This window comes from Nicotiana tomentosiformis, chromosome 3 (genome assembly GCF_000390325.3).
Source record: "Nicotiana tomentosiformis chromosome 3, ASM39032v3, whole genome shotgun sequence".
In the NCBI taxonomy this organism is placed as follows: Eukaryota; Viridiplantae; Streptophyta; class Magnoliopsida; order Solanales; family Solanaceae; genus Nicotiana; species Nicotiana tomentosiformis.
Window position 1 is genome coordinate 119,515,141 of NC_090814.1, and position 13,697 is coordinate 119,528,837.

The 13,697-nt window shown below is 35.1% G+C and overlaps 1 long non-coding RNA gene across 1 annotated transcript; it reads left to right on the top strand.

Moving 5' to 3' along the window:
- The first annotated feature begins 10,913 nt into the window (after positions 1-10,913).
- LOC104103952 (uncharacterized) lies at positions 10,914-12,510 on the top strand. The gene is made up of 3 exons (XR_688026.4): positions 10,914-11,279; positions 11,361-11,691; positions 12,126-12,510. It is a non-coding gene; the product is annotated as an uncharacterized lncRNA (long non-coding RNA).
- The last annotated feature ends 1,187 nt before the right edge of the window (positions 12,511-13,697 follow it).

Here is a 13,697-nt window from a genome sequence, read left to right on the forward strand (position 1 = left end):
ATGATCGGGGTGAAATGCATGCAGTGAGATAAGGTGGGCTTGATACGTGTATTGCTAGTATGATAACTACTTGAAGCCACACAGTGTGATAAGGTGGGATAAAACGCGAGAATCTATTTTGGAAAAAATTATTTTCAAAACTAAATGCAAGGCTCCCACGGTGATATATGAAAATATTGTGATTTGTTTGTGATATGAGACTACGAGACGGTACCTATGAAGTGATTCTTGTTGATACTTTTCAATTATATCACTTGTTCTATTGGTTGCTTTGTTTCCTTGGCAAAAGTATTCTTTGCTTTCTTCCGTGATGCCTTATTTGCCTTAGTTCAGTGTAGCTATTCCTGGCATATTTCTCTTTCTTTCATTTCCATTGTTTATCATTATTACACTATCATATACTTGTTTAGTTTTCTTATTTATTCCAGCAGGGTCTTGAACTGAACTCATCACTACTCTACCGAGGTTAGACTTGGCACTTACTGGGTACCGTTGTGGTGTAATCATGCTACACTTCTACACATCTTTTTATGCAGATCCAGGTACCTCTTACCAGTCCAGGCACCAGTGAGTTGAGTTCAGATTCAAAGATTTCAAGGTACACCCGCCGGCGTCCGCAGGCCTCGTAGTCACCCTCTATCTAGTCCATTTCATTTATTTTCCCTTTTTATAGACACTATTGTACATGGATGTTTAGTACTTTTTTGTAGAAGTTGTGACTTGTCTTCACCAAATTTTGGTGGAGTTGTGTTCTGTTGAGTTACGGAGTTTCTTTATATGATAGTTGTTGAGTAATTTGAAGGTTTTTATAAATTCTCAGTTAAATTCTGCTGGTAGGTTAGGCTTACCTAGTATTAGAGACTAGGTGCCATCACGACATCCTACGGAGGGAAATTGGGGTCGTGACATGAAATTGATCGAGGCAAATTGTGGACTGAGACTCATAAGAGGAAAGATGGTAGTTATGTTAATGATGAGGCTAGGGAGATTGGGGTAAGTATTAGTTGACTATATTTCTTACCAAAGATTTGAATTGGTTCGGGTGTTTGCTAGTTAAAATGTTTGTTTTAAGCTCGAGCTTTATGTCTGTTTAGAAGTATATTTTAAAGTTAATGTTCTTTACCAGTAGTAGTAGAAAATTTGTAGTTGTCAGGGGCCAAATATGCAGCCTTTAGTATATCGTGGTATTCTATAATTAGTTATGATGTACATAAAATTCATTTACGCACCATAAATACAGCTGTATTGGTTCTTTTTGCGTTTTGTATGCTCTGTTCTAGGGGAAAAAACAGTTAAGGAAATTTGTTTGCTAATTTTGCTTCTTCATTGTCATCAACTTTATTTTTCTTGTTCTTTATCTCTGATATAGCAAAGGAAGAGTCATTCTCTTACTCGTTTTTATCAATAAGCTGTTCCTATTAGTAGCTCGTTTTCCTGGCTCAGAGAAAAAAAATACAGTGGCAGGAATATGATTGCTCTTGCACAAAATTCTGTTTGGTTTTTGTCCATTTAAGAATAAATATGTCCTAGCAAAAGAGATGATCATATATTGTGTAGCTAGATATTAATATACATTCTCCTTTTATAATTATTTTTTGTCTTTCGTGTAGGAGAAATTTGAAGAAATGCGAAGTCAAAGACCAGAAACTATTGCAGAAGCTTCGCCTAATGATGCGCTTGCTGTAGTCTTTGGTCTCAAGCACCCTGGCCATGTTCGAGGGGTAGTCTTGGGTGTAGTTCCAACTATGGCATTCAAGAAAACATCAAGGTGAGTTAGTAGTTTCTGTATGAGTTCATCTAGTGCTAGCGCTCTACACTACTAGAAATTTGCTAAAAACCGACAAAGAAAACCGGCCAAAGTTGGTCGGTTATGGCCAATTATCGACCAAAACGCGACCATTACGGTGTGGACGGTATTTTGATGGTCGGAATGGTTACCGACCAAAGTTGGTCGGTAGCTTAAAACGACCATCTAACAAGTTTAATTACTTACCGACCAACTTTGGTCGGAAACATATTTTATTAATTTAATTTTACCGACCAAAGTTGGTCGGTTTAACTAAATTATGTTTTTTTATTAATTATTAAAATTAAAAAAAACCGACCAACTTTGGTCGGTATTTGAAAATATATATATTTTAAAAATAATTAAAATTAAACATTACCGACAAACTATGGTCGGTAATCTCAACAGTGCAGGCAAAATACCGACCAAAGTTGGTCGGTAATGTTGAAGTCTGGGAATTCAATGTTCATTAACCGACCAACTTTGGTCGGTATTTTGGAATAATTTATTTTTTTATTAAAAACCGACCAACTTTGGTCGGTTTTTCTGGGTTTAATTTTGGCATAAAATGCTTGTTTTGGCAGCTACACCACTGCCAGCATACCAATACACCTAATAACAACAACAACAACAACACAACAACAACAACAACAACAACACAACAACAACAACCAAAATATTAAATAAATACTTTAAAACTAACAAATTAAAGTTCAATTGAACATAAAAATCGAAAACCAAGTTAAAACTAATTACAACTAGTTCAAAACTAGTTCTATTTGTCTAGTTTAAAGTATATAAAAGTCAAGGGGTGTTTTCTACAACACCATCATCACCGTCTGATGAACTTTCATTTACAAGACGATATAGAGAACGGTCTTGTAGAGGACGGGAAGCACGATCACAGGGAGGACGGGAGGAATGATCACGAGCAGGACGGGAGGAACGATCACGTGTAGGTCGACCCTCTGGATATGACTCACGAGATCGGGGCAACGGAAAAGCTCTACTAGATAGGAGAGTTCTGATCTGAGCTTGCATGCTAAGGAATTGAGCATCTTTAAGCCTTTCTCTTTCCTTGGCCGCTTCTAGCTCTGATGTGAGCTTTGTCACTGTCTCCCGCATAGCGGAGAGGCTCTCCCTATTAAGTTGCTCGCCTTGTGAGGAAGTCCCTATTCCTCGCATTCCACATTTATAGCGATGGAAGTTTTTAGTAGGAAGCCCGTATACCTTCCCCCATTTTGGACCGCCAACAGACTCCAACCATATTCTTTCAGCATCCTCGTCCGAAGGTTGGGTTGACTCACCCGATTCACCACCTGGATGACTACGGATGAATTCCTCCACGTTACTTTGGTAGCGACCCTATATTATTTTAAATTAAATCAATATTTCAAAATTTTTATAAAAGTAAATTATAATACTTAAAGAAAATTAAAAGCTTACATATGCAGTCGAGGCCCGGTCCTTGACCCACCTATCTTGATCCCCCTCTTTCTTCTTCTTCATAATATGTGTCTCCTTGAATAGCTCATCATGACTCATTGGACGCCCATACTTCTTTTCCTGAAAACAAATTAATTTAGTTAATAAACAGAATAGATATACTTAGAAAAGTAAAATAATTTAAGCAATTACGTACCAATCTTCTTTTTATTGTCCCTAGGCTGATCGCACCTCCAGTGTGCAAGGAGCCTCCCTTCTCGGATGCGCAAGCTTTATTTCTTTTTTCGCTCCTCTCTAAGAACTTTGTGGTAAGCCATTGCCTTTGCAAATCATTTCATAAATTCTCAAGTAACCAGCCAGACCTCTTGTTTTTCTTTCTAGCATCCGAGAAAGTATCCGCCAATCTCTTGCGAGCTTTATGATAAAAATTTTGTAGCCACTTCCGCGCTATAGCGGTCTTCCCATACACACTTGCTCTGTATTTCAAAAGTTAGATATTAGATGGAAACATCATAAATATAAATTATTAAACTGTTTAAAAGAACATTTATACCTTAAATTGATTGAAAATTTGCTCCTTCAGTGAGAATGGGCAATCAGTCCAAGTCGCATAAGGGCCATCATAAAGCTTTATGATGGCATTGGTGATTATCTTCGTAGTCTTATTACCCGGCCTGAACCTGCAATTTAACAATAAAAATAAATTAATATCTTAGTAAAAATGTTACAAATCAATAGACGCAAAAATAATGAATAACACTTACCCATCACCCTCAAGGACTATGATGATCCTGCCATATCGATCATAATGCACTACCTCATCATCACCATCCGAAGCATGTGTATCAGAGGCATGTGAAGACAGTGTAGGCGGGTCAGAGCTACTGCCTCGCAGGCGAAGGCCTGCAATAGATGGAGTCGATGATGAAGATGGTTGCGATCCCTGTGACTGCGACATAGCTGGATACGACCCAAGTGGATGTGATACCGATGGCTGTGACCCGAGTGGCTGTGACATGGATGGATGCGATCCATGTAGCTGTGATATGTAGGGATGTGATCCATGTGGATGTGAGGTAGATGGCTGTGATGCAGATCTCTGTGAGGTAGCTGGACTGTATGTAGGACGTATAGTCCTATGGCCCTGTGATGGAAGACTTGGTTTCTGAATGAAGGTGTACGGCTCGTGATGCTGTGGCAGCTCAGTATAGCCATGTGGTGGAGGATAAGACATAGGCATCTTTGAAAAGGGTGGACAAGAGGGAGTATTATTTTCTACCCTCCTTTTTCCCTTCCTACCCTTTTCTCGACCCCGAGAAGTAGTAGGGTCATTGTTACCTTGACCCTTGCCTTCCATCTGCATAATATAATACACATTTAGATTGAAGCATATAAGAAACTAGCTATAAAACGAGAGTGCTTTAAAAAACTAACTTTTTAATCCTCATCGACGTATTGTTCCTCGTCCGAGAATTCTTCGTCCTCACTTGTTTGAGCTTCATCAGTTGATTCTTCGTCCTCATTTTCTATAATTGTTACTTTATTTATATCAACTTCTTCTAATATGCGTTCAGGATGTTCCAAATTATTTTCTAACTGATCGTCCACTATTTGGTGAACATTGGAGCTATCGTTTTGATATGCTACATCTAACACATTCTCGACTTTCACCCTACCTACAGGCTTAGTTTTTATTATAACCCACCAATCGGACTTATTCCACCGCAATGGATAAGGAGCATAATACACTTGCCTAACGTTATGTGCAATTATAAAAGGATCATAGCGATCATACTCCCTCGTATGATTAACCTCAATTATGTTATATTGGTTGTGTACTCTTGTACCTCTTGTTGGATTTGGGTCAAACCACTTGCATCTAAAGAGTATCAATTTCTTATATGGCCAACCTGTATATTCTAGTTGTAATACTTCTTTGACCATACCATAATAATCAATATCTCCAACTTGGTTGCCATCACCACCACCCCACTGTTGTTGCTATTTTTATTTTTAGAGGAATCCTCTATATGAAACTTATAACCATTCACTACGTATTTACACCATTATTTGGATTATTTACCTACATAGAGTTAAAAAAATTCATAAGTTAGCACAACTTATGAATAAATTTTTATACATTCACTATATATGTATATATATATATATACACTTACAAACTGTTTGATATATATATATATACACACACACACTTACAAACTGTTTGAACCACGTATCAAATCTCGTATATACAACATCATGGCCAAATTGACCCACGAAGTGACTGTGACATATCAAATATTTTTAGTAGTTGCATCAATATGTAGTCACAGTAAATTTTACATTTTGATAACTAATAAATCAATACTTACTTGAGAAATGGTATAACTTCGGGACAATTTAGCAACACATGAAGTGTAGCTAACTTGTACTCCATATCACTCAAACTTCTCTTTCTAACATCCTTAGAACATCGGCCTGGTTGATTGAATTTGGACATTGGTGGATATAATGGATCATTCACACATTCGACCGTGTGTCTATTGGGCCTATTCCTAGAACATGGCACGTTACTCTCAAAATAATAAGAACAAAAATGTGTTATTTCCTTTGCAAGATAGACTTCGCATATAGATCCTTCAATCTTATTCCTCTGCTTAACAAATTATTTGCATTTGCCAATTGTCCTACATAATCTCATGTTAGCCAAGAACATTCAAATAAAATAGAATATTACATCAAACTTATAATATTACCTCTCAAAGGGATACATCCATCTGCATTGAACAGGCCCTCCAAGTCGTGCCTCGTGTACAAGGTGTATTGGAAGGTGTTCCATCACATCAAAGAAACCACATGGGAATATTTTTTCCATCTTACTAGAAATTACACGGATGTTCTGGTCCATCCGAAGTAGGTTTTCTTCCCTTAATGTGGTAGAACACAAGTCTTTGAAAAACAAACTAATCTCTGTGATGGGTTTCCAGATTCTTTCAGGCAAACCACAAAATGCACAAGGCCACCTAATTACTCCTTCACTTTGGTATGGTGGAAGTGACATTGCATGTCTAATAAAGTCATCAACCCCTTCTACAAAATCCTCCGCAATCCCCGCCGATTTGGATAATTCTTATTGTACATCCAAGTACGATGTTCCATCTATACAAATAAAACAAGAACAAATTAATTTATTCTACAATTATAAATTAATTATATCTTTTTAGTTAATTCAAGATAATAATTGGCTCCTAATTACACCAATTTATATCCTAAAAGTTCAATTCATATCCAAAAGGTCCAATTCATATCTTAAAAGTTCAATTCATATCCTAAAAGTTCAATTCACAAGAACAAATCCTAAAAACTAAAATTTCAATTCATATCCTACGAGTTTAAACATAAACTAACTAAACTAAAGAAATTCAACCCATACCCTAAAAGTTCGATTCACAAGAACAAATTAATTTATTCTATAATTATAAATTAATTATATCTTTTTTAGTTAATTCAAGATAATTATTTTTTCCTAATTACACCAATTTATATCCTAAAAGTTCAATTCATATCCAAAAGGTCCAATTCATATCTTAAAAGTTCAATTCATATCCTAAAAGTTCAATTCACAAGAACAAATCCTAAAAACTAAAATTTCAATTCATATCCTACGAGTTTAAACATAAACTAACTAAACTAAAGAAATTCAACCCATACCCTAAAAGTTCGATTCACAAGAACAAATTAATTTATTCTATAATTATAAATTAATTATATCTTTTTTAGTTAATTCAAGATAATTATTTTTTCCTAATTACACCAATTTATATCCTAAAAGTTCAATTCATATCCAAAAGGTCCAATTCATATCTTAAAAGTTCAATTCATATCCTAAAAGTTCAATTCACAAGAACAAATCCTAAAAACTAAAATTTCAATTCATATCCTACGAGTTTAAACATAAACTAACTAAACTAAAGAAATTCAACCCATACCCTAAAAGTTCGATTCACAAGAACAAATTAATTTATTCTACAATTATAAATTAATTATATCTTTTTTAGTTAATTCAAGATAATTATTTTTTCCTAATTACACCAATTTATATCCTAAAAGTTCAATTCATATCCAAAAGGTCCAATTCATATCTTAAAAGTTCAATTCATATCCTAAAAGTTCAATTCACAAGAACAAATCCTAAAAACTAAAATTTCAATTCATATCCTACGAGTTTAAACATAAACTAACTAAACTAAAGAAATTCAACCCATACCCTAAACTAAACTAATTCATAAATAATTGACTAATTAACAAAACTAATTTTTAGGAGATGGAGAAGGAGAGGGGCGGTGGTAGCGGCGACGGCGACGGCGATGGTGACAGCGAGGGCTGGATGGTGGCAACGCGGGGTGGGGAATGGGATTTATGTGAGGGAAATAGAGAAGGAGAGGGGAAGGTTTTGAGTGAGGGAAATAGAGAAGGAGAGGGGAAAATAAGAGAGAAATGGGGGTTCCCCCGATTTTCAATTCTGATTTCAGAATTACCGACCAAAGTTGGTCGATAATTTTGGTCGGTACATTAAATTCTTTTTTTTTGTGTTTTTTTTCTTAAAATATTATAAACTATAAAAAAAATATTATAAACTACAAGCATTTATTTTATTTAATTATGCAATTATTATAAATAATTATAAACTATAAGAATAATCTTTATAAATAATTATATTAACTATTTAATTTTAATAAATTATAATAGCATCTATCTAAGTAAATTTTCTAAGTTATAATTAAGTATGTGAGTAATTTCTCACACACACACATATACTATATTGTAATTGATGCTAATAACTTCTTTTTTTATTCGTTCATCACTAATAATGCATGACATAGATTAATCGATATATAGGTCGAGACGTTTTGATGAATCATCGATTAATATTCATCGATACATCTAAGTAAGTTACAAGTCGATGAATTAATTTACAAATAGATATATTTGATGATAAAGTATATATACTAATTAGTATCTTCCCAAGTCTATCCCTAAAAGAACCCGACCCTGTGGTCCTAGCGCTTCGTGTTCTTATATATATATATATATATAGATACATACACAAACACACTTCACTGTAATACTTTAACTATATATATAGCTTGTTATAGTATATGTTAGTGTGTATATATATAGCTTGTTAAAGTTTGACCATGTTTGACCTATTAATTTAACTCGTTTACTTAATACTAATAGCTTCTTTCGTTTATTTAATTTGTGATCCATATATATATATATATATATATATATATATGTCAAAGATGTTTAGTATTAATTCTTTTATTTTTTATTCATTCATCACTAATAATGCATGGCATAGCTAGATTAATCGATATAGGTCGAGACGTTTTATTTTTACTATTAGTCGATATAGGTCAAATGTTTTATTTTTAATATTCATCGATGCATCTAAGTAAGTTATAAGTCGATGAATCAATTTACAAATAGCATGTTATATATAGTATATGTTAGTGTATTCATTATTTGTATTACAAAAGTGTTAACGAATTATATTTATATTATTTAGATAGTAAATATAAAAGTAATTCGAAAGTTTGACCAATGTTGACGTAATAACCGACCAACTTTGGTCGGTTATTTTGCAGAAAATAACAATTACCGACCAAAGTTGGTCGGTAAATACTTCCCCTACATTAACCGACCAATGTTGGTCGGTAATTTTAAATATAAATTCTTAAATATTCTTAAATATTTTAAATAATAAAATAATTATTAGTATTTAAAAAATTGGATCCAGATTACCGACCAACGTTAGTCGGTAATCCAAAATTTTCTTGTCTGACCAGCTGGGTCAATTCGTTGACCAATTTACCGACCAACGTTGGTCGCTATTTAGTTTTAAAAAAATATAAATTTTTTTTCCCAGTTTCCGTCCAACCTGGATGGTTTTTGGTCGCTTTTTTTGACCGGCCAACGTTGGTCGGAAATATTTGGTCGGTTTTTAGCAGATTTTTAGTAGTGCTACCTCCACAGTGGCAGCAAGAGGTGTCAGATATGAGTTCACAATTAAATGCGCTAACAATCTTAAATCGAATGAACTTCGGGAATATCCCTGAGGAGTTTGTACATTTATTTCCAACTCCTCCAAAGGTACAAGTACTTATTTTTTCTTTATATAATAGATTTAAGTATGATGTTGCTTTAAAAATCATGATTCCCCCCTTTCGTCGAATAGATGAGAGATAGTATGAGACAATAGAAAACTAAGTTTGGCATTTGTTACTATAATGGTTTGGGGTTGGTAGGATTCTAAAATCTGTGGTCCTTGCTCAAGCAGACGTGCTGTTTTTTTTTTTTTGTGTGCTAGTGGTTGTGCAAATTGGCAGAATACTTGTTTTGTGCATCTTTATCAATGATGATGTCTAGTTCTTATGAGAAAGCTCATGCAACTAAACCAATGGTATTAAATTGCAGCCGTCCTAAAATCTGAACACAATAAAATATGGTTTGCTTATGGATTTATCATGACACATGTAGTGAAGATCATAACTATTGGAGTAGCTAATTTGATAAATATTTTGTTGTGGCACACAATTTAGGAAGCGGCTCTCCGTCACCAATTAGGCCGAGAAGATCTTTTGATGGAAGTAACTGATGGGGTCCATCTCATTCAAAAGCCAAATGAATTTTTATGTTTTTTTTCCAAGTTATCATAATTATTACGTAATGTTTTTGCTCGATCGATTTGTTTATATTAACTCCAAAGATGAATAATCCGAATCGAAACCCAAATAGACCAAACCGATTAAATTTATATCCTATTAGACAATGTAAATTGTAATATGACTACGTTCAAAATTTTTGGCACCCAGAACCTCTAAATTCTGGATCCGCCTCTGAATACACTGTCATATACTTGTTCAGTTTTCTTATTTATTCCGGTAGGGCCTTGACCTGACCTCATCACTACTCTACCGAGGTTAGACTTGACACTTATTGGGTACCGTTGTGGTGTACTCATGCTACACTTCTGCATATCTATTTGTGCCGATCCAGGTACCTCTTACTAGTCCAGGCACCTGTGAGTTGAGTTCAGATTCGGAGACTTCAAGGTACATCTGCCGGCGTCCGCAGGCCTCGTAGTCACCATCTATCTAGTCCATTTCATTTTCTTTCCATTTTATAGACACTGTTGTACAGGGATGTTTAGTACTTTCTTGTAGAACTTGTGACTTATATTCGCCAAATTTTGGGGGAGTTGTGTTCTGTTGAGTTACAGAGTTTCTTTATATGATAGTTGTTGAGTCATTTGAAGGTTTTTATAAATTCTCAGTTAAATTCTGCTAGTAGGTTAGGGTTACCTAGTATTAGAGACTAGGTGCTATCACGACATCCTACAGCGGAAAATTGGGGTCGTGACATAAAATTGATCGAGGCAAATTGTGGACTGAGACTCATAGGAGGAAAGATGGCAGATATGTGAATGATGAGACTAGGGAGATTGGGGTAAGTATTAGTTGACTATATTTCTTACCAAAGATTTGAATTGGTTCGGGTGTTTGTTAGTTAAAATGTTTGTTTTAAGCTCTTGAGCTTTATGTCTGTTTAGAAGTATATTTTAAAGTTAATGTTCTTTAGCAGTAGTAGTAGAAAATTTGTAGTTGTCAGGGGTCAAATATGCAGCCTTTAGTATATCGTGGTATTCTATAATTAGTTATGATATAAATAATATTCATTTACGCACCATAAATACAGCTGTATTGGTTCTTTTTGGGTTTTGTATGCTCTGTTCTGGGAAAAAATGGTTAAGGAAATTTGTTTGCTAATTTTGCTTCTCCATTGTCATAACTTTATTTTTCTTGTTCTTTATCTCTGATATAGCAAAGGAAGAGTCATTCTCTTACTCTTTTTTATCAATAAGCAGTTCCTACTAGTAGCTCGTTTTCCTGGCTCAGAGAAAAAGAATACAGTGGCAGGAATAGGATTGTTCTTGCACAAAATTCTATTTGGTTTTTGTCCATTTGAGAACAAATATATCCTGGTACGAGAGATGATCATATTTCTTGTAGCTAGAGATTAATATACATTCTCCTTTTATAATTATTTTTTGTCTTTCGTGTAGGAGAAAATTGAAGAAATTCGAAGTCAAAGACCAGAAACTCTTGCAGAAACTTCACCTAATGATGCGCTTGGTGTAGTCTTTGGTCCCGAGCACCCTGGCCATGTTCGAGGGTTAGGCTTGGGTGTAGTTCCAACTATGGCGTTCAAGCAAACATCAAGGCGAGTTGGTAGTTTCGGTATGAATTCATCTAGTGCTAGCGCTCTACCTCTACAATGGCAGCAAGAGATGTCAGGATATGAGATCACAATTAAGTGCGCTAACAAGCTTATATCGAATGAATATCGGGAATAACCCTGAGGAGTTTGTTCATTTATTTCCAACTCCTCCACAGGTACAAGTACTTATTTTTTCTTTATATAATAGATTTAAGTGTGATGTTGCTTTGAAAATCATGATTCCCCCTCTTTCGTCGAATTGTTGAGAGATAGTATGAGACAATAGAAAACTAAGTTTCGCATTTGTTACTCTAATGGTTTGGGGTTGGTAGGATTTTGAAATCTGTGGTCCTTGCTCAAGAAGACGTGCTGTTGTTTTTTGTGTGCTATTGGTTGTGCAAATTGGAAGAATACTTGTTTTGTGCATCTTTATCAATGATGATGTCTAGTTCTTATGAGAAAGCTCCTGCAACTGAACCAATGGTATTAAATTGCAGCCGTCCTAAAATCTGGACACAATACAATATGGTTTGCTTATGGATTTATCGTGACACAAACAGTAAAAATCATAACTATTGGAGTAGCTAATATGATAAATATTTTGTTGCAGGCACACAATTTAGGAAACGGCGCTCCGTCACCAATTAGGCCGAGAAGATCTTTTGATGGAAGTAACTAATGGGGTCCATCTCATTCAAAAGCCAAAGTAATAGGCATGTGCCTAAGGAAAATATTTGGATGAGAATTTCTTTGGTTTGATAGCCAACTTTGTTGAATTTCTTTGGTTTGGTAGATAACTTCGTTGAATTGTCAACATTGAAGAAAAAGAAGGAAAAGCTCATTTCTACCCACCAACAAAGAGAGAAAGAAAGAGTGAGGTTTTACAGACAAGGTATAAGAAAATAGTCTGTGAGAAAAATAGAGAGTAAGCAATATTGTAGTGAGGTGAGAATATCAAAAGAGAATTATTTCTTTTGAGTATTGTAGTGGTCTTTGGAGTATTATACTCGTACCTATAAAGTGTAAAATTTCTTGCTATAGTGATATCAGTTGCTCATCTCGGGGTCGTGGTTTTTTCCCTTATTCAAAAGGTTTTCCACGTAAAAATCTTGGTGTCGTTGTCACTCTTTTATTCTTGTTAATTATCGTATCTCGGTACTACGTTATTATTCCGCTTTTATTATTTTGAATATTATTTCTGTAGGGGGTTTATTCCCAATAACGGGTATCAGAGCACAGGTTCTGCTCGTTCAGAGAAATATTATTCACTGTCGATAGTACTATACTCGGTGAAAAACAAAAATGTCCGAAGTAAAGTATGAGATAGCAAAATTTAATGGAGATAGCGGTTTCTCAACATGGCAAAAAAGGATGAGGGATCTGCTCATCCAACAAGGATTACACAAGGTACTAGATGCTAATGCCAAGAAGCCTGATACCATGAAAGCTGAGGATTGGGCTGACTTGGATGAAAGGGCTACTAGTACAATCAGGTTGAACTTATCAGATGATGTACTAAATAACATCATTGATGAAGACACTGAATGTGGCATTTGGACAAGGTCGGAAAGTCTATACATGTCCAAAATGCTAACAAATAAATTGTACATGAAGAAGAAACTATACACCCTACACATGGGTGAAGGTACAAATTTTTGTCACATTTAAATATGTTTAACGGACTAATCACATAGCTCGCCAATCTCGGAGTAAAAATCGAGGAAGAAGATAGAGCCATCTTGCTGTTGAACTCGTTGCCATCTTCGTACGATAATCTAGCAACAACCATCCTGCACGGTAAGACTACCATTGAGTTGAAAGATGTCACATCGGCTCTTCTACTCAATGAGAAGATGAGAAAGAAGCCTGAAAATCAAGGACAGGATCTAATCGCAGAAGGCAGAGGCAGGAGTTATTAAAGGAGTTCGAGCAACTATGGTAGATCCCGAGCTTGTGGGAAGTCTAAGAATCGATCCAAATCAAGAGCCAAAAATTGCTACAATTGTGATCAACTGGGTCACTTCAAAAAAGATTGACCAAATCTAATGAAGGGCAAAGGTGAAACTAGTGGACAGAAGAATATCGATAACATAACCGCCATGGTGTCAAACAATGATAATGCTGTCCTCTTTATAAACGAGGAAGAGGAATGCATGCACTTATCAGGTCCAGAGTCAGAATG